Source organism: Octopus sinensis, linkage group LG4, assembly GCF_006345805.1.
Source record: "Octopus sinensis linkage group LG4, ASM634580v1, whole genome shotgun sequence".
Lineage (NCBI taxonomy): Eukaryota > Metazoa > Mollusca > Cephalopoda > Octopoda > Octopodidae > Octopus > Octopus sinensis.
Window position 1 is genome coordinate 150,549,920 of NC_043000.1, and position 27,872 is coordinate 150,577,791.

The window sequence follows — 27,872 nt, forward strand, 5'->3', positions numbered from 1 at the left end:
TTTTGCATACTTCTTTGAATAGTGGTTCTCTTGTAGCTGTGAATATCTAACCTATATCATCCTTGCCATCACCGTTTTAACATCTACTTTTACTTGGTGCAAGGGTCAGATGGAACTTGTTGAGATAGATTGCCTGTGGCTGGTTATGTTTGCTCAGGAGATTTTCTGTGGTTGGACATGTTTGCACAGGTGATTGAAAGTGAAAGACAGTCTGAATGTCAGTGACACTTGCTTACAACTATCAATGTGATGCCAAAACAAGGAGCCTCTTGCATGCATGCGCACGCGCGCGCACACACACACACACACATACATAGAGTGTAAGTTTTATTTTTCAGTTTTCATCTACCAAATCCACTCACAAGCTATAGTAGAAGACACTTGCCCAAGGTGCCACTCAGTGGAACTGAACCCAGGATTATGCAATTGGGAAACAAACTTCTTAACCACACAACCATGCCACATATAATGTATATCATCATCATCATCATCATCATTTAGCGTCCGTTTTCCATGCTAGCATGGGTTGGACGGTTTAAGTGGGGTCTGTGAAGCCGGAAGGCTTCATCAGGCCCAGTCAGATTTGGCAGTGTTTCTACGCCTGGATGCCCTTCCTAACGCCAACCACTCCGTGAGTGTAGTGGGTGCTTTTACGTGCTACTGGCACGGGGGCCAGGCGAGGCTGGCAACGGACATGGACGGATGGTGCTTTTACGTGTTACCGGCACGGGGGCCAGTCGAGACTGGCAACGGACACGAATGGATGCTGCTTTTATGTGCTACTGGCACGGGGGCCAGGCGAGGCTGGCAACGGACACGAACGGATGGTGCTTTTATGTGCTACCGGCACGGGGGCCAGTCGAGGCTGGCAACGGACACGAACGGATGGTGTTTTTACGTGTTACCAGCATGGGGGCCAGTCGAGGCTGGCAACGGACATGAGGGGATGGTGCTTTTATGTGCCAACGGCACGGGGGCCAGGCGAGGCTGGCAACGGACACGAACGGTTGGTGCTTTTATGTGCTACCGGCACGGGGGCCAGGCGAGGCTGGCAACGGACACGAGCGGATGGTGCTTTTATGTGCCAACAGCACGGGGGCCAGGCGAGGCTGGCAACGGACACGAACAGATGGTGCTTTTACGTGCTACCGGCACGGGGACCAGTCGAGGCTGGCAATGGACACGAGCGGATGGTGCTTTTATGTGCCAATGGCACGGGGCATCTAATGCCTGTTTTCCATGCCAACATAGTTTGGATGGTTTGGCAGGAGCTGGCGAGGCTGGGAACCACACCAGGTTTCACTGTCTATTACTCTATTACTTGTTTCAGTCATTTGACTGCGGCCATGCTGGAGCACCGCCTTTAGTCGAGCAAATCGACCCCGGGACTTATTCTTTGTAAGCCCAGTACTTATTCTATCGGCCTCTTTTGCCGAACCGCTAAGTGACGGGGACGTAAACACACCAGCATCGGTTGTCAAGCAATGCTTGGGGGACAAACACAAACACACACACACACACACATATATATATATATATATATATATATATATACATATATACGACAGGCTTCTTTCAGTTTCCGTCTTCCAAATCTACTCACAAGGCGTTGGTCGGCCCGGGGCTATAGCAGAAGACACTTGCCCAAGATGCCACGCAGTGGGACTGAACCCGGAACCATGTGGTTGGTTAGCAAGCTACTTACCACACAACCACTCCTGCGCCTATCACAACCACTCCTGTGCCACTGTCTGTTTTGGCATGGTTTCTAAAGCTGGATGCCCTTCTCAATGCTAACCATATTACAGAGTGTACTGGGTGCTTTTTATGTCACACCAGCATCAGTGCTTTTTACATGGCACCAACAGAGTCACCAAGTGCCTACAAGACAAAAACTCTTCAACTAGGAGTGGAGAGTAGCATTGAGGGGGTGTAGCTTTGTGCCAGTCGAGAGATTTAGGGTATAGAAGGAACAGATATGTGTCTTGCTGTAGAGTAGATAAAAGGATACCCATGTTGGATAACAAAGGTGAGTGAATTAGAGAGTAAGATAAAGAAAGCGATAGTGAGAGAGATGATGGTGAAGATGTGTGGGGACATGCCCTTGAATGACTTTGGGGCTGGTGGGCATAGGTTTGGTGACATACAGGCTTGGACTGGATGAGTGGGCAGGATGAGGTAACTGTAGGAAATGATGGGAGAAATATAGTAGAGGCTTGGAAGCAGGGGTTGCAGTAGATGTGTGAGGGAAAGCAGGAAGGGAGGTGATGATGATGGAGAGAAGGTGCAGAAAGGAGATGATTGGTGGCGATAGTAAGTGGGGGAGGAACAGGAACTGAGAAAGCCAGGGGATGTGATATGTGCATATTCTGGCCTCAGGGGAGAGAAGTGGTGGATGTTAGGGGATGAAATATATGTGGGTTGGGAGAAGGTTGACAGAGTGGAGAGGTCGGAGGTAAGCGTTACCAAGGTTGTTTTAGGATATCAATTCTAAGTTTGTGGAAAAGCAAGTGGATTGCATCTGGAAAGAAGGTTTGTTGTGTAGATATTTGCCTAAAGGCAGAGGGCTCTTGCACATGTCCAAATAATTATACAAGTATTACAGCTTAATGAATCACCATACTGCCCAGATCTTGAAATCCTCAGGGTCATAAAAAGAGAACACCTTACATTTAGGTCTAGTGACTCCTACTCATGTGGCTAAAAGTACTAATCCAGTGCATCTATCACATATGAAGCTTATGTTCTCTGTTAATCTGTCTGTGAATCCACTACGTCTCTTGCATGTCCATAATTTTCATTTGGTGCAGTTCATACCAGCTTCTTTTCTGCATATTAAGCATGGCCATATCCAAGAGGTTACCGGGGTTCTCTCTTCTTACCTAAATACTAAAACCTCCATCTTTGCTAAGTTTACTTTAAGACCTCTTGGTTCTAGGTGTAGCTTCCATGCTTGGAATTTTCCCTCTAATTCCTCTACAGATTCAGTTATGAGAACTAGGTCATCAGCATATAGGAGTTTCCATGGTTAGTCAGTATTAAACTCCCCTGTTGATGGCCTGTAAGATTATTATGAATCTTAATGGACCCCTATTCACATGCTGAATTCATCACTGAAATCATTGAAAACTAGCGATGACTTGAAAATAGCATAAATTGATTACCTATGTGCTGGAATTTTGGTGAAGGTACATTTTGTCTTGTAATGATGAGCAGAAGTATAATAAAACTCCTCTAGGACTTCAGTTTACAGAAAGACACGAAAGTTCAAACCAGGTAATCAGATATGATATTTATAGAAAAATTAAATAAGATAATGTTTGACTATAATCTGTAATTGCTATAACATTTGGTTTCAGAATGTAAGAGAAAGATATAAATAGTTAGATTATAAAGTACAATGAGCTTACATGTGAAATATAGACATAGCACATGTTAGTATACATAGTAACAATAGTGACTGAACAGATAGGGATAAGTTTTTATTCATAGAAATATTGGTATATTTTCACTTGGTTAGTAAGATATGGAAACAATGTGGATGTAAGGATTTATAGGAGAGAGAGAGAGAGAGTGTGTGTATGTGAGTGAGAAAGAGAGAGAGAGAGAGAGGGAGAGAGAGAGAGAGAAATATAGTGGAATTCTAGATTAGTGGGTTTTGTCTGATATTTAACCAGTTACTCTTAAAAGATCAAAAGCTTAGATAAAACATAAATAAAAACTACTAAAAAATGAATTATATTTTGACTTATAAAATGCATATAAGCAAATTTATTCAGGTGCATACACACACACACACACACACACAGAGATAAAATGTAAAATTCAGCTATACTAAAAGAATACAGAATCAAAATATTTTACCTTCTGTCTTTGAAGGAATAAATTCACTTTTATAAATAAAATATTTTTCAATAGGCGCAGGAGTGGCTGTGTGGTAAGTAGCTTGTTTACCAACCACATGGTTCTTGTTTCAGTCCCACTGCATGGCACCTTGGGCAAGTGTCTTCTGCTATAGCACCGGGCCGACCAAAGCCTTGTGAGTGGATTTGGTAGATGGAAACTGAAAGAAGCCCGTCGTATATATGTATATATATATGTGTGTGTATCTGTGTGCGTATATGATTGTGTGTCTGTGTTTGTCCCCCTAGCATTGCTTGACAACCGATGCTGGTGTGCTTATGTCCCCGTTACTTAGCGGTTCGGCAAAAGAGGCCGATAGAATAAGTACTGGGCTTACAAAAGAATAAGTCCCGGGGTCGAGTTGCTTGATTAAAGGCGGTGCTCCAGCATGGCCGCAGTCAAATGACTGAAACAAGTAAAAGAGAATGTTATATTAAAATGTAGCTATATCTAACTGGTAACTACTAAACAAACCATAGTTGTTGGTTGTTATACAATTTTAAGCACTTTATTAGGATAGAATCTTTGATATGCAAGTTTCTAATATTAATATAGTAAGCTTTGATTGTGTCTTTATATTCTGGTAGGTTTGGTTTTCATGTTGTATAATGCATATATACAATGGACAGTTGCCATTGGGTATTATATTCATTTATTATTATATTGGTTTCAATCATTGGACTGCAGCAATACTGGGGCATTGTTGTCAAGGGTTTCAGTTATTTTCATCAATACTAGGTTTCATATTCCGACTCTTATTTCATTAATCTTGAGAGATTCAAATTGCAAAGTGGATACTGGAATAAGTGAAAATCACTACATCAGATTAAATATTATGAGGTGTTTCTATTCAAATGTCCCACTTTTGTTTACCTTGTGCTGGTATAAAAAAAAAACATATGTTCTGGCACAAAGAATTACACAAACAAGAAAAAGAGTACTTGATATGTTTTGATATGTCTTCAAAGCCACAGTCGAACCAATTCTACTATATGGCTCAGAAACCTGGACGTTATCAAAGAAGCTTGAGAGGCGGTTGGATGGAACCTACACTCGCCTCCTTATGAGAGCTTAAAATCTCTCGTGGAAGCGCCATCCAACCAAAATGCAAATATATGGGAAACTACCACCTGTGTCATCTCTTGTGAAAGGTAAGAGAGTCCAGTTTGCTGGACATTGTTGTAGAGCTGAAAACGAGGCAATTTCTACTCTTCTCCTCTGGAAGCCATCTACTCGCAATGCCAGAGGGCGCACACTCTCCTACCCTGATGTAATCTCCAGGGATACAGGCATCCAGCAACAGGACCTCCGTAATGCTATGATGGACCGTGAAGTCTGGCGTAGCATGGTAAATTCCATTGTCTCGACCACGGTCGAACAATGATGATGACATCAGATTAAATATTATGAAGTGTTTCTATTTGAATGTCCCAATTTTGTTTACCTTGTGCTGGTATAAAAAACACAACGTATGTTCTGGTACAAAGAATTACACAAACAAGAAAAAGAGTACTTTTGTAAGAGTTTTATCCTGTTATTGTAAGCTGGAGACCTCACTTAACATTACTCTGAGTTTCTCATTTCTGATTTTTGGCTAGCAATGAATGTTTCAATGAATATAGTAGCTTTCTTCATATCCATTCCCTGAAAATGCTTAAATATAATTATGGATTTTGATTGGTTACTGGGGAGTCGTATTCTTGTATTTGCATAGCTGTCAAAGACACTGTGGCTGCTTTCTCAAAGTATATCTGGTTTATTAGAGCAGTGATTTTCAACCAGGGTTCCGTGGAACCTTAGGGTTCCACCAGTACAGTCCAGGGGTTCTGCAAGAAGTTACAAAACTGCTAAAATCGGCAGTAATTTTAAATTCTCCTGTGCAGATATGTGTGCATAAGACAATTAAGTTATTGCACAGGGGTTCCTCGAGCCAGTGGAATGTTTCCTTGGGATTCCACTCCAGCAAAAAGTTTGAAAAGCACTGTATTAGAGGAACAACTCACCACCTGTTCAGAAAACTTGACCACTCTCAGAAATGCTCAAGTTTCGGCCTATAGGTGTACTACCTCCCGTCTCTGCCTTTTTTACTACTACTATAATGGCCTCTGCTCCTCACAGGTAACTGGGTTCATATCACCTCCATTCATACATTATTTTCTCACTCGTTTTACCTCCTCCTCATCACTCTGCTGGTATCTAACCACTGAACTCAGTTATTCCTTCCAAAATCATCAGCTCTCTGGAACTTCCTCTTTACTCATGTTTTTCCTGTAGGTGTTATTTTGCAATTGTTCATGAGGAACATTAATGCCATAAATCTTACTAATCTCAGAGGGCCTCTAGGCGCCATGTTTGGCACTATACCTTCCTTCAAACCAAGCATATAAAAGAAAAAACAAAAAACAAAATATGGTATTCACAGCCATATCACCATGGAAGTTTCACTTATAGATTTCATTGTTTTGCCTAATTGAGAAAATGCAGATCTTGTCACAAAATTTTTTCCAGCTTAAATCTCAGGCCAGAGTAATATAATTCTTGCAAACATCCCCACTTACACACACACGCACGCACGCACATACACACACACACTGATGTCCTGCTATAAATCACTTTAATACATAATATGAGCACATCTCTCAGCTATTTTCCCTAGGAAGCATAGTACCTTGTCAAAAGCCTTCTCCAAGTCATTGAATGCTAGGTATGACAGCTTGGTCTTAGCTAAGAACATCAATAGTTATCACTTAAGGAAGATAATATTTATGGTATCCCATTCTGTAGACATGTATCCAGCTGATTAAAACAATCTAAGTTTAGAGTCTGATAAGAGTAAAAATAGATTAAAAACACCAAACAAAACACTGTGGAGCTTTATGACCATCTTTATATTACTCTTTTACTCGTTTCAGTCATTTGACTGCGGCCATGCTGGAGCACCGCCTTTAGTTGAGCAACTCGACCCCGGGACTTATTCTTTGTAAGCCCAGTACTTATTCTATCAGTCTCTTTTTGCCGAACCGCTAAGTGACGGGGACGTAAACACACCAGCATCGGTTGTCAAGCAATGCTAGGGGGACAGACACCGACACACAAACATACATGCACACATACATACATATATATATATATATATGATGGGCTTCTTTCAGTTTCCGTCTACCAAATCCACTCACAAGGCTTTGGTCAGCCCGAGGCTATAGTAGAAGACACTTGCCCAAGGTGCCATGCAGTGGGACTGAACCCGGAACCATGTGGTTGGTAGGCAAGCTACTTACCACACAGCCACTCCTGCACCTATTGTAAACTTTTCTGAAGAAGTCTTGTGATTTTTTGGTTACTCTGCATGGCCATCCAAGCAACACCTCCTTTACTTTGTACTGTTTTGGTTACCAGATCAATGCTCTGTTAGTGCCAGTTCATTTTTACTCTTATTTTAATTCACTTAGTTTCACCTTAGGTCATTTTAGATTCATTTTCAATCTATTTTGCTTTATTTTACCTTCACCTTTTCTAATCAATCTTATTTCCAGTCAATTTTTTAATCAATCTTACTTTATGATTCTTATATATCTTTAATTTTTTTATCACATTTTTATTTCATACATTTTTTTCATTAGATAAAGAAAATAGATTTTTCATCATTTATATTGCCTTTTAGCTTTTATTATCTTTTACGATTTATTCTTTAACCCTTTTGTTACTAACCCGGCCAAAACCGGCTCTGGCTATGTGGTAAAATGTCTTGTTTTCCTAAGTTTTAATTAAAATCTTCCACCAAGCTTTAGTCACAATTTACATTCCTAACACTAGCTTAATAATAACTAAGTTATTTTACTAAATTCTTTTTTATATTTAAAATAATTGAAAGAAACACAGAGCATCTCAAAATAAATACAGTAATGAAAGGGTTAATCCTCACCCATACAGCTCAATTTATTCCATCGTTGCTTTAATGCATAACATATCTATTCTTGCATATTTTTAAATATGCATCTTTCTATCCAAGTGTTGCATTTAAACATGTGTTAGCTTACTCATTGAGCATATGCCCATATAAACAAATGTATATGTGGAGTTAGTTTGGTATGTGGGTATGAAGATTAAGAAGATGTGGGTGTTTTTGTGGTTTTCTTATTTCTTTTGATTTTTAATATTCCTCACTGCTTTTCATTTTTTTCCCCTTTTTTCTTCAACTTTAATCCTCATATGTTCTTATGCACTCTAATAACAATGCAAAAACATATTATATACCCAAATGTTCATAAGCGTATTATAAAAATGTAACAATTCCCTCTCCCCAGCATCTTAGTCAGGATCTAGCTGTATATTAAACAGGGATGTGCCACCTAGGTAGGCAAGGTAGGTAGTTCCTACCTTGAATAAAATAGATCAATAGCATCATTTTCCTTTTATGGCAAAACTAGCAGCATCGCCCGGCGTTGCTTGGGTTTGTAAGGGAAACAACTATATAAGCATTTTTAGAGATGTAAAGTATAATAGCCATCTCAATATGGTTAACCACAAAGGGGGGGGTGTTACTATAGCTTTTTACGTTCTGAGATTTAATAAATTTTTAGAGAGTTACTTCCCTTATATATGCCAAAAATGCATTAAAAATGGGAAAAATTGATGGTAAATTTTTTTTTAAATCGTAGACTCATCGTAGACGCGCGCTAATACCCAGAAGGGCTCAATATGAATCACGACTACAAGATACCCGGTTTTGGTTAAACTGCACCGCAAAATGTGGGAGTAGTTAGGAATCTAAATCGTAGGAGACAGACAACACACAACCTCTCTTTTATATATAAAGATGTTCATAAACATATTATAAAAATGTAACAATTCCCTCTCCCCAGGAGCTAGCTGTATATTAAACAGGGATGTGCTGCCTAGATAGGCAAGGTAGGTAGTTCCTACCTTGAATAAAATAGATCGATAGCATCATTTTCCTTTTATGGCAAAATATGCACCTAATTCAATAAAATTATGAAGGTTACTCTGATTACTGTGCATAGAATATAAAATATTTTATTTTTTGGTAGATTAGGCAGGCATAATTCACCCCTGCCTCTCAATCTCAGTATTTAAGCTACGCATAGTAATGCTGTAGTACATGTGTTACGGACACTCCTACAACGTTTTCTTCATGGGCTATAAAGGCAAAATTAAATCTGGCTTCAACTCAGTCGTGCACCTGTAGTTTTCTTATTTTTTTGTATGTTTTACTTCATAAGTCACCAACTGCCTACCCTGAGTAATTACTGATGGCACATGCCTAACATTAAATATTTTGAAAGAACATATTTTATTTGTTACCTTTACTGTTAACTACTGTTCATCAACTCTACTACATATGCAAGTCTTCTCTATTGGCCTGGCTGTGGTTCCACTATATCTCTTGTTCATTTACAATAACATACTTGGTATATAGTACAAAGGTCTTGCTACTTCTCTGAATATGAGAAGGAGTGGCTGTGTGGTAAGTAGCTTGCTTACAAACCACATGGTTCTGGGTTCAGTCCCACTGCGTGGCACCTTGGGCAAGTGTCTTCTACTATAGCCTCGGGCCGACCAAAGCCTTGTGAGTGGATTTGGTAGACGGAAACTGAAAGAAGCCTGTCGTATATATGTATGTGTGTGTGTGTGTGTGTGTGTGTGTGTGTGTGTGTGTGTTGTGTGTGTGTGTGTCCCCGTCCCACATCATTTGACAACCAATGCTGGTGTGTTTACGTCCCCGTAACTTAGCAGTTCGGCAAAAGAGATAGATAGAATAAGTACTAGTCTTACAAAGAATAAGTCCTGGGGTCGATTTGCTCAATCAACTAAAGGCAGTGCTCCAGCATGGCCACAGTCAAATGATGGAAACAAGTAAAAGAGTATCCCTGATGACAGTAGGATCCTGTAATCAAAATCTTTTGTCTTTGCTAGGTTTACTTTGAGTTCTCTCGATCCTAGTTTTTTTTTCTTCCATATTTGCAATTTCTCTCATTCGTCAGCTTCAGCTATGAGAAGTAGGTCATTGGTGTACAAGTGGTTGACAGCTGGCAAGCTCTTCTGTTATGGCCTGCAGCACTATAATAAACAAGATGGGGTTGAGAACTGAATCCTGACAAACATGAAATTGCACATAGAATTTCTCACTCTTTGCTGATGGCATCAACAACTTGCATGTCTCTCACCTATTTTACTTTGGGAACATCAGATCATAGAGCATGGTTCCTTGTCAAAAACCTTCTCCAAGTCAATGAGTGCTAGGTATAATAGCTTGGTCTTAGCTAAGAACATCTATAGTTATCACATGAGGAAGATGGCATTTATGATATATCATCCTGTTAATATGTATGTATTTAGTTGATGTGAGCAATTAGTGTTTAGAGTCTGATAAGTGTAAAGATGTTTCCATGACCATGACCCATATCTCAAGCATTGTAGATTGAATGTAGATGTTGATTAAATAAAAATTGCTGAGAATGACTGATAGACTAAGTCAACAGTAAAAGTAATGCATAAAAAATAGGAATGAAAAGAAAACCACTATGGTTAAGTAAATAAAGAAACCAACTAAAAGTGTGTGAATTTGTGTGTGTGTGTTTGTTTACTCTGTGGATAAAGGTATGGCTGAATAGTTAAGTTCACTTTGCAATCCTAAGGTCTCAGGTTCAATCTTAGTACATGGCATTTTGAACAAGTGTCTTTTATTTTAGATTTTGGCTGGCCCAAGCCATGTGAGTGGAATTGGATTGATAGAAACTGTGGAGGACTCTTGAATAAGCTGTACCTGTAATTCAAAGGAACAGCCTTGTCACACTGTATATTGTTGATTCTACTTGACAATTATGTCAAAGGACAAATGTCTGTAGAATACTCTACCATTTACACTATAGAATCTCGGAGAATCCATTTGGCAGTTCAGTTGATCAAACATCTGGTACTCCCATTGTTGAAACTGACTGTAATCCATATATCTTTTATTTAATCTATGAATTTGTTCTGAGTGAACATTAAAATGTAAGGATAGTGTACATTGAGTGGAAAGGAACTGTAAGGTTGGTGTTGGATGTTACATGTTGTAGAGGCAGGTCAAAGAAGATTGAGATTGAAATTTGGCACAACACAGAATTGCAGGACTTATTCTCTTACTTCACTTAAAGTCTGACGAAATTCTGCAGCACCTGGTTTACATAATTTGAAAAATAGTGACACTAGTATCAAGCTGTATGGGACTTTTCCTTTTCTTTGGAAACATTGCTGATGCGGAGGAAGAAGGAAGATGTGCTGCATGCGAAATTGCTAGTATTATATATCTTTTATCTTTTCCTTGTTTCAGTTATTAGATTGTGGCCATGCTGGGGCACCACTTTGAAGAATTTTAGCCCAAAGAACTGAACCCAGTACTTATGTTTTCTTTTTCTTTAATCCTGGTACTTATTCTATCAGTCTCTTTGCCAAACCGCTAAGTTATGGGGATGTAAATACATGAACATTGGTTGTCAAGTTGTGGTGGGGGACAAACAAATACACAAAGACATACACACCCACACACTGGGCTTCTTTCAGTTTCTGTCTACCAAATCCATTCACAAGGCTTTGGTCGGCCAGAGGCTATAGTAGAAGACACTTGCCAAAGGTGTCACACAGTGGGACTGAACTCAGAACCATGTGATTGGAAAGCAAGCTTCTTACTGCATAACCATGCCTGCACCTGTATATGTATATATATATATATATATATATATATATATATATATATATAAACTTGCCCAGGCTTGTGACATTGGAGAGGAACACTCCAGGTACAAGTATATGGTCAGTTTGAACTGATAGTAGTCTTAGCGGATCCAGTACTTTGCATGAGATGGGATAATGTAACAATATTTGTAGCAGTTTCTTGTCTTTACATCATGTCCCCTTCTTTGTGTATAAAAAGGTTTGATTTGTATTAGCTGTGAATGTGTTGTCAGCGTTTCCAAAGAGCAACAGATGTACCAATATTGCAGAAAATAATAAACGAACCAAAAATATTAATTCCTAAACTCCATATAAAGCATAATTCGTTAAGTCTTTATCTCTTTTGTAAAGTGTATTACATGTTTTTTTGTTTTTGATTAGCAAAGCTACAGCTGGGAACGCTACATTTATAAACCACACACCATATCAGCTTCAGTAGGATAAACCAACTTCTTTAGTATAACAAGTCAACAGGGAGCCTTGATATGGTCACTTAAACTTCCGTAAATAGCAGCAACTCTCATTCAAATTACATCCTATTGTAAGACAGTAGGGGAAGACATTAGATGATGTAGTATCAGATAACCATGGTTACAGCTGGATCACCTTGAGATTTAATTCTCACTTCTATATTCAGTTAACATAAGGTGGTGAGCTGGCTAATTCATTAACATGCTGGGCAAACTGCTTCGTGGCATTTCATCCGTCTTTATATTCTGAGTTCAAATTCCACCAAGGTTGACTTTGCCTTCCATCCTTATGGGGTCGATAAAATAAGTACCAGTTGATCACTGGAGTTGATGTAATTGACTTAACCCCTCCCCAAAACTTGCTGGCCTTCTTCCAAAATTTGAAGCCTATATTCAGTTAACATATTCAGTTGAATTTACTTTCTGTGGTTTCTTTTGACATGGTTCAGCAGAGAAAAGATCCTTTACTCTTTACTCTTTTACTCTTTTACTTGTTTCAGTCCTTTGACTGTGGCCATGCTGGAGCACCGCCTTTAGTCGAGCAAATCGACTCCAGGACTTATTCTTTGTAAGCCTAGTACTTATTCTATCGGTCACTTTTGCCGAACCGCTAAGTAACGGGGACATAAACACACCAGCATCGGTTGTCAAGCAATGCTAGGGGGACAAACACAGACACACAAACACACACACGCATATATATATATATATACATATATACGACGGGCTTCTTTCAGTTTCCGTCTACCAAATCCACTCACAAGGCTTTGGTCGGCCCGGGGCTATAGTAGAAGACACTTGCCCATGTGGTTGGTAAACAAGCTACTTACCACACAGCCACTCCTGCGCCTATATTGTAGAAAAAGGGAGGTGAAATTTTTAATGGAAACCCTTTGTTTGCTAGTAAAGACTAGTTTGAAAGGTTAAAGAACCATTTAAATTCAGAGAACAGGAAAATGACTTGGGTGGAGCTGCCACTGCTGACACGGAGGCTGCTACTAATTATCATGAGCTGCTAGAAAAAATTATTGCTAAAGGGGGCTACACACCAGAGCAAGTATACAATGTTGACGAAACTGCATGGCTTGCTAGAACTTTTATTTCTCAAGAAGGAAAATCAACACTGGAATTTAAAGCTTCAAAAATTTGTCTAGCACTTCTGGGAAGAAATGTCATTGGGTTACACAAAGTTTAATTTACCTCTGATTTGGTGTTCAAATAAAAAGGCTTGAATGACTAAGAACCTTTTTGAAGAGTGGTTTGCAAGCATTTTTTTGTCCTGATGTAGAAAGGTTTCAGAGATAATATTTCTCCCCAAACATTGCTCATTTTGGACTATACACAAATCCATCCAATGAACTTAAATGGGCTTTCTGATAATGTGAGAGTAGAATACATCACCAAGAATACAGCTTCTTAACCCTTTAGTGTTCAGGTTACTCTGTTAAATATAATACTTTTTCACTCAAATTGTTTTGAATTAATCATGCATTATCTTGTAGCTTTGAGGTTTCAGTGATGTGATTGTTTATTTTTAGCATGACATTGTAGGTTAGGTGTGAGAGGCTAGATATAGCCAGTTTGAATATAAAACTTTTAGAATATTTGGGCCGGATATGGCCAGTTTAAACACTAAAGGGTTAAGGCAGTGAGCTGGCAGAAACGTTAGCATGCTGGGTGAAATTCTTAGCGGTATTTCGTCTGCCATTATGTTTTGAGTTCAAATTCCGTCGAGGTCGACTTTGCTTTTCATCTTTTCGGGGTCGATAAATTTTAAGTACCAGTTACGCACTGGAGTTGATGTAATCGACTTAAACCCTTTGTTTGTCCTTGTTTGTTCCCTCTATGTTTAGCCCCTTGTGGGCAATAAAGAAATAAGAATACAGCTTCTTTGCTACAGCCAGTAGAGTTAGGTGTGATAGGTAACTCCAAGGCATATTATCTGAGTTAAGGGATAAAGTGAAACTCTGAACTTTGGTGCTTAGAGAAATATATGGTCAGACTGTAGCTGTGACTTAACAAATTTTCCACAAGCAGAAAGTCTGTATCAAATTTTAAAAGATATTGTGACACTTGCAAATGATATAAGACTTGAAAAAGTCATAGCAGATAATGCGGTTGGGTTGCTAGTGTACCATAGAAGAAATAGCTCTAAAGCGGAACTGATGCTCTTAGAATAACAACAGTTAGCTGATAATACAGATGATAATATAGAAATTCCATCAACTCCATTTGAATCCACTAAAAATATATTGTTAAAGGTTTGGCTTTACAGGGTGTTTGGGCTAAATAAGTATTTTAAAAAAATGAAAAAAGTTTTATCAGCTAGATTATGGTTGGGAGGTAATTGTTTACTGAAAGTAGTCACCCTCAGCTTACACTATGGCTTCAAGACAGCCCTGGAAATTAGTGCATGCATTCCTAACTGTGTTTCTGGAAAGATTTTCAAATATTTCCTTGATCTTGGCCATCAGCTGGGCCTCGGTGTTGCAGGCAGGGTGGTTGATGTCTTTCTCAACTATGCCTCATCATCATCATCATCATCATTATCATTGTTTAACGTCCGTTCTCCATGCTAGCATGGGTTGGACGGTTCGACCGGGGTCTGGAAAGCCAGGGGCTGCACCAGGCTCCAGTCTGATCTGGCAGTGTTTCTACAGCTGGATGCCCTTCCTAACGCCAACCACTCCGCGGGTGTAGTGGGTGCTTTTTACGTGCCACCGGCACAGGTGCCAGGGGAATCTGGCATCGGCCACGATCGGTTGGTGCTTTTACCGTGCCACCGGCACGGAAGCCAGTCAAGGTGGCGCTGGCATCGGCCACGTTTGGATGGTGCTTTTTATGTGCCACCGGCACAGAAGCCAGTCGAGGCAGCGCTGGCATCGGCCATGTTCGGATGGTGCTTTTTATGTGCCACCGGCACAGAAGCCAGTCGAGGCAGCGCTGGTATCGGCCATGTTCGGATGGTGCTTTTTATGTGCCACCGGCACAGAAGCCAGTCGAGGCGGCGCTGGCATCGGCCATGTTCGGATGGTGCTTTTTGATAATCCATGGGATTACAATTGGGGAGATTAGGAAGCCAGAAATTGGGGTTGCGGAAGTTGAAGAAATTCTTTGACAGCTACTTCTAACTCTTTCCAGAGGGATGGCAAGGAGCCGAATCCTGCTGCCACACATATGACCTTTCTACAATAACCCCACCTCCAGCCAGGGATTGACCAGAGTCTCCAGCAGCTTCACAGAGCCATCTGAATTGAGCATATGGCTCTGTTCATCAGCTGTTGGATAAATTCCAGCATGTGGATACAATCAGAACACCTGTTGTGTCCCTTTGTGATGGTCATGGTTTCTTAGTCTCTGTTGCAGCTGTCCATATCACATCTCACAGTCTTTACGGTGTTTACACAGCATTGAGCTGTAACCATGGTGTTGGCATTTTGATATCTGGTGCAAATCATCATGATACAGGTAACTCTTTTCCCAATATTCAAATTGCTTCCAATCTTCCATGTCAGCTAACTTTTTTCTAAGTTACAACTTTTAATGTTAATGTTCTCCAATACTGTTTACCTTTCACAAATACAAGCTGTTCCTGTAAAAGGGAAGCATTAAGAATCACCATATTTAGTCTGAACACCCTGTACAAAGAGAAGTCTGCATGTTTTTGCTGATAACAACCCTCATTCATCATCATCATCATCATCATCATTTAGCGTCCGCCTTCCATGCTAGCATGGGTTGGACGGTTCAACTGGGGACTGCGAAGCCGGAAGGCTGCATCAGGCCCAGTCTGATCTGGCAGTGTTTCTACAGCTGGGTGCCCTTCCTAACGCCAACCACTCTGTGAGTGTAGTGGGTGCTTTTTATGTGCCACCCGCACGGGTGCCAGGCGAGGCTGGCAACGGCCATGGTTGGATTGGTGCATTTTACGTGCCACCGGCACGGAAGCCAGTCAAGGCGGCACTGGCTTTGGCTACAATTCGGATGGTGCTTTTTACGTGCCACCGACATGGAAGCCAGTCGAGGCGGCACTGGCATCGGCCACGATTCGGATAGTGCTTTTTACGTATCTCCAGTCCAGTGGTCCTGGCATCTGCCGGGTGCCAGTCATAGGATTGGTTCAATTTTGATTCCGATTTCGATTTCACTTGCCCCAACAGGTCTTCGCAAGCAAAGGGGGGTTGGCATAGGTGCCTGTCGTCGGATGAGGTTCGATATCGACTTCGCTTGCCTCAACAGGTCTTTGTGTGTCCAAGGGAGGAAAGGCATGCATAAGTGGGCTGGACTCACTTGTCCTGCCTGGTCTTTTCACGCACAGCATATTTCCAAAGGTCTCGGTCGCTGGTCATTTCCTCAGTGAGACCTAAAGTTCGAAGGTTGTGCTTCACCACCTCGTCCCCTCGTCCCAAGTTTTCCTGAGTCTATTGTGAATGTAAAATAAAAATCACAAGAGGATTTTACAAGCTCAGTTCCTACACTGAGCTGTACAAAGAGGTAATTCCCCATAAACATCCAACAATTTCAAATATGTGTTTTACCCCTCAACTACATGTTAATGATAAAGATAGTGTCTGCTGTTATCCTCCCAGTAACTTTCATTCTGCTATCACCATCCCTCAAATAGTAGTCACCTTTTTTTTTATGGTAAAAATCTACTCTATTACAATATTACAATTCTTATTTATTCCCTAATGTGTTTCTCTTCAAATGTTTTTATGTGAACATTTTGTACTCTTTACTCTTTACTCTTTCACTTGTTTCAGTCATTTGACTGCGGCCATGCTGGAGCACCGCCTTTTAATCGAGCAAATCGTCCCCGGGACTTATTCTTTGTAAGCTCAGTACTTATTCTATCGGTCTCTTTTGCTGAACCGCCAAGTGACGGGGACATAAACACACCAGCATCGGTTGTCAAGCAATGCTAGGGGGACAAACACAGACACACAAACACACACACGCATACATATATATGCATATATACGACGGGCTTCTTACAGTTTCCGTCTACCAAATCCACTCACAAGGCTTTGGTCGGCCCGAGGCTATAGTAGAAGACACTTGCCTGAGGTGCCACGCAGTGGGACTGAACCCGGAACCATGTGGTTTGTTAGCAAGCTACTTACCACACAGCCGTGGAGGCGCAATGGCCCAGTGGTTAGGGCAGCGGACTCGCGAGCATAGGATCGCAGTTTCGATTACCAGACCGGGCGTTGTGAGTGTTTATTGAGCGAAAACACCTAAAAGCTCCATGAGGCTCCAGTAGGGGATGGTGTTGATCCCTGCTATACTCTTTCACCACAACTTTCTCTCACTCTTACTTCCTGTTTCTGTTGTACCTGTATTTCAAGGGGCCAGCCTTGTCACTCTCTGTGTCACGCTGAATATCCCCGAGAACTACGTTAAGGGTACACGTGTCTGTGGTGTGCTCAGCCACTTACACGTTAATTTCAGATCAACCGGAACCCTCATCGTCGTTACCGACGGAGTGCTTCCACACACCACACAGCCACTCCTGCGCCTGTGTATATTTAGAAATTATGTACATAAAAGTGGTTGTGTTGCTGGTAGGTTTTTCTATTTTTGTTTGAGAAAATTTGTTGAAATATATTATCACTTTATAACATGGAAATCAATAGGAAAATTAATTTTGCTTTACAGGATTTCATGCTACATCAAGTTTTTCAAGAATGCATTACTCCCTTAATGCTGTAGATTCCTGTATTTAGAATATTGCTGACTGGAATTCATAAACTAATCTCAGATTCTAATTTACAAAACAAAATCGTACATAAATTTCACGTGACAAAACTGCAACATTGAAGTATATTGACAAAATAGAAGTAATTCAATTTATGAGTTATGAAAAATTTATTTACTCTTAATTTTGCTTATCATTAATTAACAAAAAATTTGTTTTTAATTATTGGTTGTAATTATAAAAAAACACTATTCAATTTAATTACAGTGGGAGATGTTAATATTCAGAAAAAAGTGAAAGGTATTTATCTTAGAAGAAGGAAATTTCACTTGTTTGCTTACTCTTGAAACAGCTTTGACTGTCCTATTTACCCAACCAAGAGAAAACATTTGCATTGTTGCTTAGTGAGTGTCAGTTTACTATAGAAAACTGGTAGTTTTGGGTTAGTTCATATAATATCATATCATAACGTGTGTGTGTGTGTGTGTGTGTTTGTGTGTGTTTGTGTGCTAGCATGTATCTGCGTAATTCTTTTCACCACTTTATTCATATCAGATGTTTCCATTAATTAGTGTTTATTCATAAAAAGATTTTATGTGTCCTACATGATATTTAATATGTTACATAAGAATATCATAATCATCTTTATGGCCTTAAATTTAAGCAGTTGAATGAAACTATTCTCCTAAATATATCCCTTCTTCTTTATAGAGCTAAAGTCTACAACCTTTAAGCCCAAAACTTTTAATTAGTCCACATGCTGCTTTGCTGTAACTATAGTGATAAACAAAATCAACATCTCATCATTAAGAAGCATCTATAAAATATCACAATGTTGAAGGAAAGCTCAGAACAGCTTCATTGCATTACATGGCTGTCAAGCTTTCTTTGCGCACAAATTAAAACTGGACTTTCTGGTTCTCTGTCGAGAGGATCGTTGCTATTATTTTTTTTTAGGAATCCTCCTCCCCACTTCTCAAAAGTACTTCTGCAAATTAAGTGACTGTATTTGCTACTCTTTCTGCTTTTGCTCTTTTAAACAAGCAGTAAAATAATAGCCCCCCACCCTCCACTTGCCTTCCCTTATTGAAATCCCCTCTATGTGCACTTGCACTCAGTTGTCAAATACAAAACCCCCTCTAGTTGCTGCTACCCAACAACTGCATCTTGTTCTTTCAGTAATTCCACTATTACTTTGTAATGGTGTGCTTCCAAGCTGGTTCACATTCTCACCAGTTTTTTTCTGTCTGTCTCTGTCTATATATATATATATAAAAACCAGCTTAGAGAAGAAGAAACGAAACGAATCGAATCGAATCGATGCGAATCAACGTGTGTGTATATATATATATATTATATATATATATATATATATATATATATATATACACACACACACACACGAGCAAAATGCCTCCCACTGTCCAATGGACAGTGCTGAGTTGTCAAACATTTAAACCAAATTTTCTCAAAACAACTTGTCTGACCATCCCATAGGCCTCCCCTTTGAGAAACACTGATTTAACCTAAATTTGAGACACCAGCAAAAGAAGAAATAAAGATAGACATTTTTTCTATTCCAAAGAATGCTTTATCGATTGCATTCTCACCTGGAATCGATTTTTGTAATTTTTTCAAGACTTATACACACTCTGATACCGTCTGTATCTACATATCAAATTTGAGTGCAATCGGATGGAGGATGCCTGAGATCCTAGAAGACACACACACACACACAGACAGACAGAACAGATTTTAAGCACCCACTACACTCACGGAGTGGTTGGCGTTAGGAAGGGCATCCAACTGTAGAAACACTGCCAGATCAGACTGGAGCCTGGTGCAGCCTCCTGGCTTCCCAGACCCCGGTAGAACCGTCCAACCCATGCTAGCATGGAAAATGGACGTTAAATGACGATGATGATGATGATGATATATATATTTAGAAAGTGAAATCTCTCTAACCTTGCCAGCTACCAGCCTTAGTGTTTCCTTTCTTTAGTGTGCAACTAATAAGCCAAATTTACTTAGTCTCTGACATCACTCATAAACTATCCTTTAACTGGATGGATGTAAAGTTATCCTTTAACCATTTCAGGCATAAAAAAAACAAAACCTTTTGATAAAAATGCTTTTCTATAGACCTCTCCTATTTCTCATCTTTTGGAGCAGGAAGTTTCTAGTTAAAGTCTATCTGACACATATTCTGTTGATTGTTGGTATTTTCATGCACATCTTTATTACTGTACTAGCATTATGACCCGTTGTTGCCGGGTCATAGTGCTAGTGCAGGTATATATGTGTATATATATATGTGTACATATTACATGTACATCTATATATATATATATACATCTACACATAAAATACAAAATACAAAGTTATATCTTGATATCGCTAGTGATAACAATACTCAAAATATATATAACAGACTGGAATTGTAAGCCCGTCTCTTGCAATTTCGATCAATTGTATCTAGTCCTCCCTCTTCTATAGAAGTGTGTAGTTCTCAAGTTTTAGGGAAACACACAGACAGACAGACAGACACACATTTCCAGTTTTATATATATAGAGATTTCAACCACATACACATACCTAAGTATATTATAAGGCGGCGAGCTGGCAGAAACGTTAGCACGCCGGGAGAAATGCGTAGCCGTGTTTCGTCTGGCGTTACGTTCTGGGTTCAAATTTCGCCGAGGTCGACTTTACCTTTCATCCTTTCGGGGTCGATAAATTAAGTACCAGTTACACACTGGGGTCAATATAATCGACTTAATCCGTTTATCTGTCCTTGTTTGTCCCCTCTGTGTTTAGCCCCTTGTGGGTAGTAAAGAAATATATATTATGCCACCCTTTGCTCCTTGATAGCCTTTTGCACACAGCTTTTCATCTATATGTAACTAAAGTACTTTCTGTTAGATATTCATTATTCTATGAACAAATCAGTGAAGAAAACCGCCCACTGGCGACATGGCTGTCTCTATTATTCAATAACACCGAGGAAGTCTTTACACATCAATAAACTCGTTTACAACACTTCACATGTTCTACTCATGAAAAATTGACGACTAAATTCTTTACAAATGCTTTACAAATGCCAGCTCATACAATCACATATAATCGCACATGTTATGTATTATGTATGTACGGTAAACTTACATATATATAACATAGCCAAAACAACATCCGAAAAGCTAGGCTTTCTCTTCAGGATGAGAAAATACTTCAACTCTGCATAGCCGGTGTCCTACCTAGGATATGGGACATTTTGGCTCAGCTGTTTCGGTAACACTGATCCAATGCTGACTTTCAGATGTTTTACTGTTTCACTCATTCTCTCTTTTCCTCTCTCTCTCTCTCCCTCTATCTCTCTCTGTTTATGTGTGTGAGCATATTTCTTGATGAATAGGAGGGGTTTTATGTCAGTCATGTTCAATTAATAAATTGTCCTGTCCCTCTCTCTCTCTCTCACTCCCCTTCCTCTCTCTTTCTCTTACCCATCCTGTCTGTATATATATATATAGATTTCTCTGTGTGTTGTGCATTTGTGTGTTTGCTTCCAGTGCATAAAAGTACTGTTGCCAAAACATGTTCACCCTTTCGTTACCAACCCGGCTGAAACCTATTTCTTTACTACCCACAAGGGGTTAAACATAGAGGGATAAACAAGGACAGACATAGGTATTAAGTCGATTACATAGACCCCAGTGCGTAACTGGTACTTAATTTATCGACCCCGAAAGGATGAAAGGCAAAGTCAACCTCGGCGGAATTTGAACTCACAGCGTAACGACAGACGAAATACCTATTTCTTTACTACCCACAAGGGGCTAAACACTGAGGGGATAAACAAGGACAGACATAGTATTAAGTCGATTACATCGACCCCAGTGCGTAACTGTACTTAATTATTGACCCCGAAAGGATGAAGGCAAAGTCACCTCGGCGGAATTTGAACTCACAGCGTAACGACAGACGAAATACCTATTTCTTTACTACCCACAAGGGGCTAAACACTGAGGGGACAAACAAGGACAGACATAGGTATTAAGTCGATTACATCGACCCCAGTGCGTAACTGGTACTAATTTATTGACCCCGAAAGGATGAAAGGCAAAGTCAACCTCGCGGAATTTGAACTCACAGCGTAACGACAGACAAAATACCTATTTCTTTACTACCACAAGGGGCTAAACACTGAGGGGACAAACAAGGACAGACATAGGTATTAAGTTGATTACATCGACCCCAGTGCGTAACTGGTACTTAATTTATTGACCCCGAAAGGATGAAAGGCAAAGTCAACCTCGGCGGAATTTGAACTCACAGCGTAACGACAGACGAAATACCTATTTCTTTACTACCCACAAGGGGCTAAACACTGAGGGGACAAACAAGGACAGACATAGGTATTAAGTTGATTACATCGACCCCAGTGCGTAACTGGTACTTAATTTATTGACCCCGAAAGGATGAAAGGCAAATTCAACCTTGGCGGAATTTGAACTCAGAACGTAACGACAGACGAAATACCGTTAAGCATTTCATCCGGCGTGCTAACGTTTCTGCCAGCTTGCCGGCTCTGGTTCTGAATACAAATGTCTTGTTTTCATAAGTTTCCAGTTAAAATCTTCCACCAATGTTGATCCTTAGTCACAATTTATGTTCCTAACACTAGCTTAATGATAACTAAGTTATTTTACTAAATTCTTTGTTATATTTAAAATAATTGAAAGAAACACAGAGCATCTCAACAGGAATATGGTAACGAAAGGGTTAAATAACCAGTCATCCTTGCCTAATTGCCCGCAGCTAAACAAACTGCACCCAGTTGTCTCATTCTGTCTTGCCTGAACGCACATCTGGGTGGTGAGGGATGGTGGTACTACTATACACACGGTGGTACTACTATACACAGGCGGCGAGCTGGCAGAAACGTTAACACGCCGGGCGAAATGCTTAGCAGTATTTCGTCTGCTGTTATGTTCTGAGTTCAAATTCCGCCGGGGTCGACTTTGCCTTTCATCCTTTCGGGGTAGATAAATTAAGTAACAGTTACGCACTGGGGTCGATGTAATCGACTTAATCCGTTTGTCTATCCTTGTTCGTCCCCTCTGTGTTTAGCCCCTTGTGGGTAGTAAAGAAATAGGTATTTCATCTGTGTTTACGTTCTGAGTTCAAATTCCGCCGAGGTCAACTTTGCCTTTCATCCTTTCGGGGTCGATAAATTAAGTACCAGTTACACACTGGGGTTGATGTAATCGACTTAATACCTATGTCTGTCCTTGTTTGTCCCTTCTATGTTTAGCCCCTTGTGGGTAATAAAGAAATAGGTATTTCATCTGTGTTTATGTTCTGAGTTCAAATTCCGCCGAGGTCAACTTTGCCTTTCATCCTTTCGGGGTAGATAAATTAAGAACCAGTTATGCACTGGGGTCGATGTAATCGACTTAATACCTATGTCTGTCCTTGTTTGTCCTCTCTGTGTTTAGCCCCTTGTGGGTAGTAAAGAAATAGGTACTACTATACACACATGTATTCAAGATTACATTCTGAAAAAAAACCCCCAAAAAACAGAAAGTGCTATCCAGCTGATTGGCAAACCTTCAGTCATTAATATGGTACAAACCGTTGACCAACTGAAATATTGTGTTATCCCCTTCTTTCAACTGAAGAAAAATTGTTTTCACATTTTTTTGCATTGGTTTAATAGTAGTTATTACATATTATAATAATAATGAAATACTGAACTTTTCAGTCACCAGATAAGAAATTACCTTAACTACCAGAAACATGACAAAGCTGTTTTCAAATTGTACTATAAAACTAAGATTAAGGTCTTGTAGGCAGAGAAACTCATCATCATTACTGCAACTCTCTTCTGACAAATATTTATGTTGTATGTTATAGACTACATAAAATCAGCAGGTTGAGGATCTCTAATTCATAAATATATATAACCAAAATAGATGAACATCAATGGAATTTGTATCCTTGTGGTACCAGTGCCGGTGGCACACAAGAAAACCATCCGAACGTGACCGTAGCCAGTACCACATCGACTGACCTCCGTGCTGAGGGCACGTAACAAACACCATCCGAGCGTGGCCGTCTGCCAGCCTCGTCTGGCACCTGTGTCGGTGGCACATAAAAAACACCATCCGAGCGTGGCCATCTGCCAGCCTCGTCTGGCACCTGTGTCGGTAGCACATAAAAAACACCATCCGAGCGTGGCCGTCTGCCAGCCTCGTTTGGCACCTGTGTTGGTGGCACATAAAATCACCCACTACACTCTCAGAGTGGTTGGCGTTAGGAAGGGCATCCAGCCGTAGAAACACTGCCAGATCTGACTGGCCTGGTGCAGCCTTCGGGCTTGCCAGGCCCCAGTTGAACCGTCCAACCCATGCTAGCATGGAAAGCGGACATTAAACGATGATGATGATGATGATGATACTCTTTTCTCTTTTACTCTTTTACTTGTCTCAGTCATTTGACTGTGGCCATGCTGGAGCACCGCCTTTAATCGAGCAACTCGACCCCGGGACTTATTCTTTTTGTAAGCCCAGTACTTATTCTGTCGGCCTCTTTTGCCGAACCGCTAAGTAACGGGGACATAAACACACCAGCATCGGTTGTCAAGCAATGCTAGGGGGACAAACACAGACACACAAACAAACACACATACATACATACATATATATATATATATACATATATACGACAGGCTTCTTTCAGTTTCCGTCTACCAAATCCACTCACAAGGCATTGGTCGGCCCGGGGCTATAGCAGAAGACACCTGCCCAAGATGCCACGCAGTGGGACTGAACCTGGAACCATGTGGTTGGTAAACAAACTATTTACCACACAGCCACATATGTAGGTCACATATGTTATTTTGCTGATTAGCTATTTATTCATATTGCATAACTCATTATACCTTTAACCTCATTCTTAATTTCTAAGCAGCTGAAATTAAAATATTTATTTGTATTATTTTAAAAATCTGCTTTGGTTCCACATATTCTTTTAAACCTGGCCTTTGCCAATTTCTGTATTGTTGGTATTTGGAAGGGTATCCAGCTGTAAAATCCACATCAAAACAGGCCTCATCAATGTTGGTGTCATGTAAAAGGCACTCATTTCTCTCAAAGTTGGTTGGTGTTAGGAAGGACATCAGGCCGTAAAACCTCTGCCAAAACAGACAATGAAGCCTGGTGCAGTCTTCTGCCTTGCCAACCCCCTGTCAAACCACCCAACACATGCCAGTATGGAAAATGGATGTTTGATGATGTTGATGGATCTTATTTTAAAAATCAAATAAACAAGTAAAGGTCTTCAGTTGCCCATACTTATTTCTTATGTATTAGAATTCTGCAAAGATAGTTGCAGTCCATTGCCATTTCCTTTGTGAGGCTCAGTGTCCTGATTTCAAATGTCCCCACTTTTACCAATGTCTTCCACAGTCTTATCCTGCAGGCTTTGTCTGTTTGGATTTCTTGGTACTTTTTATCCAAGGCATTCTTCATATACTTCACATGTCTTTATTGGTACAGTCTCCTCACTTACATATGGTCTATAAATCATATTTTGCCATTGTATTTCCTAATATTTAGGTCTTTTATTTTGAATGTCCTCATTCATTTCATACAATATTAAAATTTCCAAATCTAGTTCATGCATTATATTCAATTATAGAAAATTGCCTTCATAAGCATAAAGGAAATTTTTTATCTCTTGACAACTTGTTGTCAACTTGTAGTTAACTGCTACTATTGGCATTTATTCCTTTTATATTGGACTAGCAGCATAGCCGGCATTGCCCGGGTATGTAAGAGCCCCTAGTAGGCAACGACTAATCCCAATCTAGTCCTTTCCCTCTAGGGAACGAAGGCGCATGTGTAGGTTGCAATGTCTTCTCTTCACTCCCAAATAACTATCAAACAGCTATCGATAATTGAACCCAACCAATTCCTACCAGGAAGAAATTACATTTGAGACATTACCCCCAACACCGCAACTTCTGCTAATAGCTGCTGCAGCCGCAAGTTATTTGAATACTTTTTTTGTTTACACTTTCTTTATAACTACCACCCCAAACGTTTTACCTTAAATTTTTGATGTACCCTAAGGGTCCTCGGACGCTTTTGTCGTGTGCACCAAAAAACCTTTTCCATTCGTTTGTTCAGTTTGGTCACTTTTGACTTTTTCGTTGTTGTCACTCACATTGCTGCCCGCTTTTTTGCCGTTTTTGTACATTTTTATACATTTTGGGATACTTACCCCACGTGTTCCGAGAGTTAAAAAGGTCGAGTTGCGTCCCCTAGACAGTCTGTAGAAAATGTGTTGCATATAAAAAGCTTAGATTCTCGACCCATGTCAAATTTATCGATTTTTTTTCAGAACTGGGGGAACTTTTCAAAATTTTCGCTGCGTTAGTTTTGAATTATGACATTAGGCTATGTGTGTGTCAAGTTTCATCAGAATCGGTTGAAAGCCGTGGTCAGGGTGAGGGTACAACCTGACAGACACACAGACACACAGGCAGACAAACTGCCGTTTATATATAGAGAGAAGATGATGGTCAGTGCTGTTTAGCTCCATGTTAGCCATGATAAATCAAATCATGATAATCTTGTCTTTTTGTCAGACATATGTACCCAGGTCTACACTGGTCAATGGTCAATGTCTTTATTTAAAGAAGACATGGGTGTGATTTGAGGAATATTTGACTGCTATTTCTAGCAGGTTGAATGAACATATAGAGGCTCCTTTATTGACTTGGTCTTATGGTTGTGGTGATTGTTTTAGACATAGTAATATATTTTGTTTGAATTTCACTATATCTTACTTCAGTTGTCATTTTACTTAGAATATTGTTCTCTGCAAGCCATTTTTTTCTCAATTTTCCTGATGATATTCATTTGACTGGATCCTTCATATGGTCAAAGATTTAGGGACATCCTAATTGAGAAATTTGATGAGAGGGAGGAGGAACTACAGACTTGTGGCATAATGGGGACTGGGAATGCCTGTGGGACAGTTTGCTGAGTGCCACAGACCAAATCTGTGACTAGTGCAAAGTTCCATCTAGACCTAGGGTGATGTGGTGGTGGAACAATACTGTAGACAACACCATTAGAGCAAAGAAACAGGCATGGAAGAGTTGGGGTAACAAGGAACTGTATCTGATAGCCAGAAGGGAAGCTAGGAGACAGGTATATCTAGCCAGGGGAGAAGCAGAAAAGAAGTTAGCCTATGTCCAGTGATGTGAGGACCAAAAACTTGAAGCATTTTGGATTGCAAGACAGTGTGTGAGAGAATACCGTGATGTCATAGGAGAGAAATGTGTCCGCATGGATAATGGTGCAGTTGCATTTAAAGTTTCTGCAAAGAGAGAGGCTTGGAAATGCCATTATGAAAGACTGCTGAACATGGAGAATGGATGGGAGGAGGAGAGTCTGCCAAATGTTGACCCAATTGAGGGACCAGCTATCCGGATCGATAGTACCTTGTAGGTAGAACAATTAATGATAAGAAGACAGGGAAAGCCAATGTAAAAACTCCATAAGATTTACCTGGTGTAAGTTTTGGACACTTAAGAAGTACAGCAATATCAGAAGAAGGTTAACAGGGAAAATAGTTTTTGTGTGTGGAAAATGCACAGGTGCAATAAACACTAAAAATGTACAGAAAATAGACTCCATCCAGTGGCAGGGGGAAAAGCTAGAAGTAGTTGGTAATTTCTGTTACCTAGGTGACCAAGTCAGCAACAGAGGTGGATGCTCCGAGATGTAACTATTAGAACATGAATAGGCTGAGCAAAGTTCAGAGAGCTCATATCTCTGTTGGTAACAAAGGGCCTCTCGCCTTAGAGTATGATGCCTAAGTGCAAATAGCCATGCTACATGGCAGTGTAATATGGGCTGTGACCACTGAGGACATGCATAAGCTTGAAAAAATGAAGCTAGTATGCTTCACTGGATGTGCAATGTCAGTGTGCATGTATGACAGAATGTAAGCATCTTGAGAGAAAAGTTGGGCATAAGAGGCATCAGATGTGGTAT

At 40.1% G+C, this 27,872-nt stretch overlaps 1 protein-coding gene and 1 long non-coding RNA gene across 4 annotated transcripts in view; one reads left to right on the forward strand and one right to left on the reverse strand.

Annotated features, from left to right (window-relative positions):
• The window catches only part of LOC115210333 (RAB11-binding protein RELCH homolog), a 313,025-nt gene that overhangs the window by 12,818 nt on the left and 272,335 nt on the right, over positions 1-27,872 (forward strand). The window lies entirely within an intron of this gene.
• On the reverse strand, positions 8,791-17,021 carry LOC118763162. The gene is made up of 3 exons (XR_004998924.1): positions 16,991-17,021; positions 12,689-12,703; positions 8,791-8,998 (listed from the first exon to the last, which is right to left on the reverse strand). It is a non-coding gene; the product is annotated as an uncharacterized LOC118763162 (long non-coding RNA).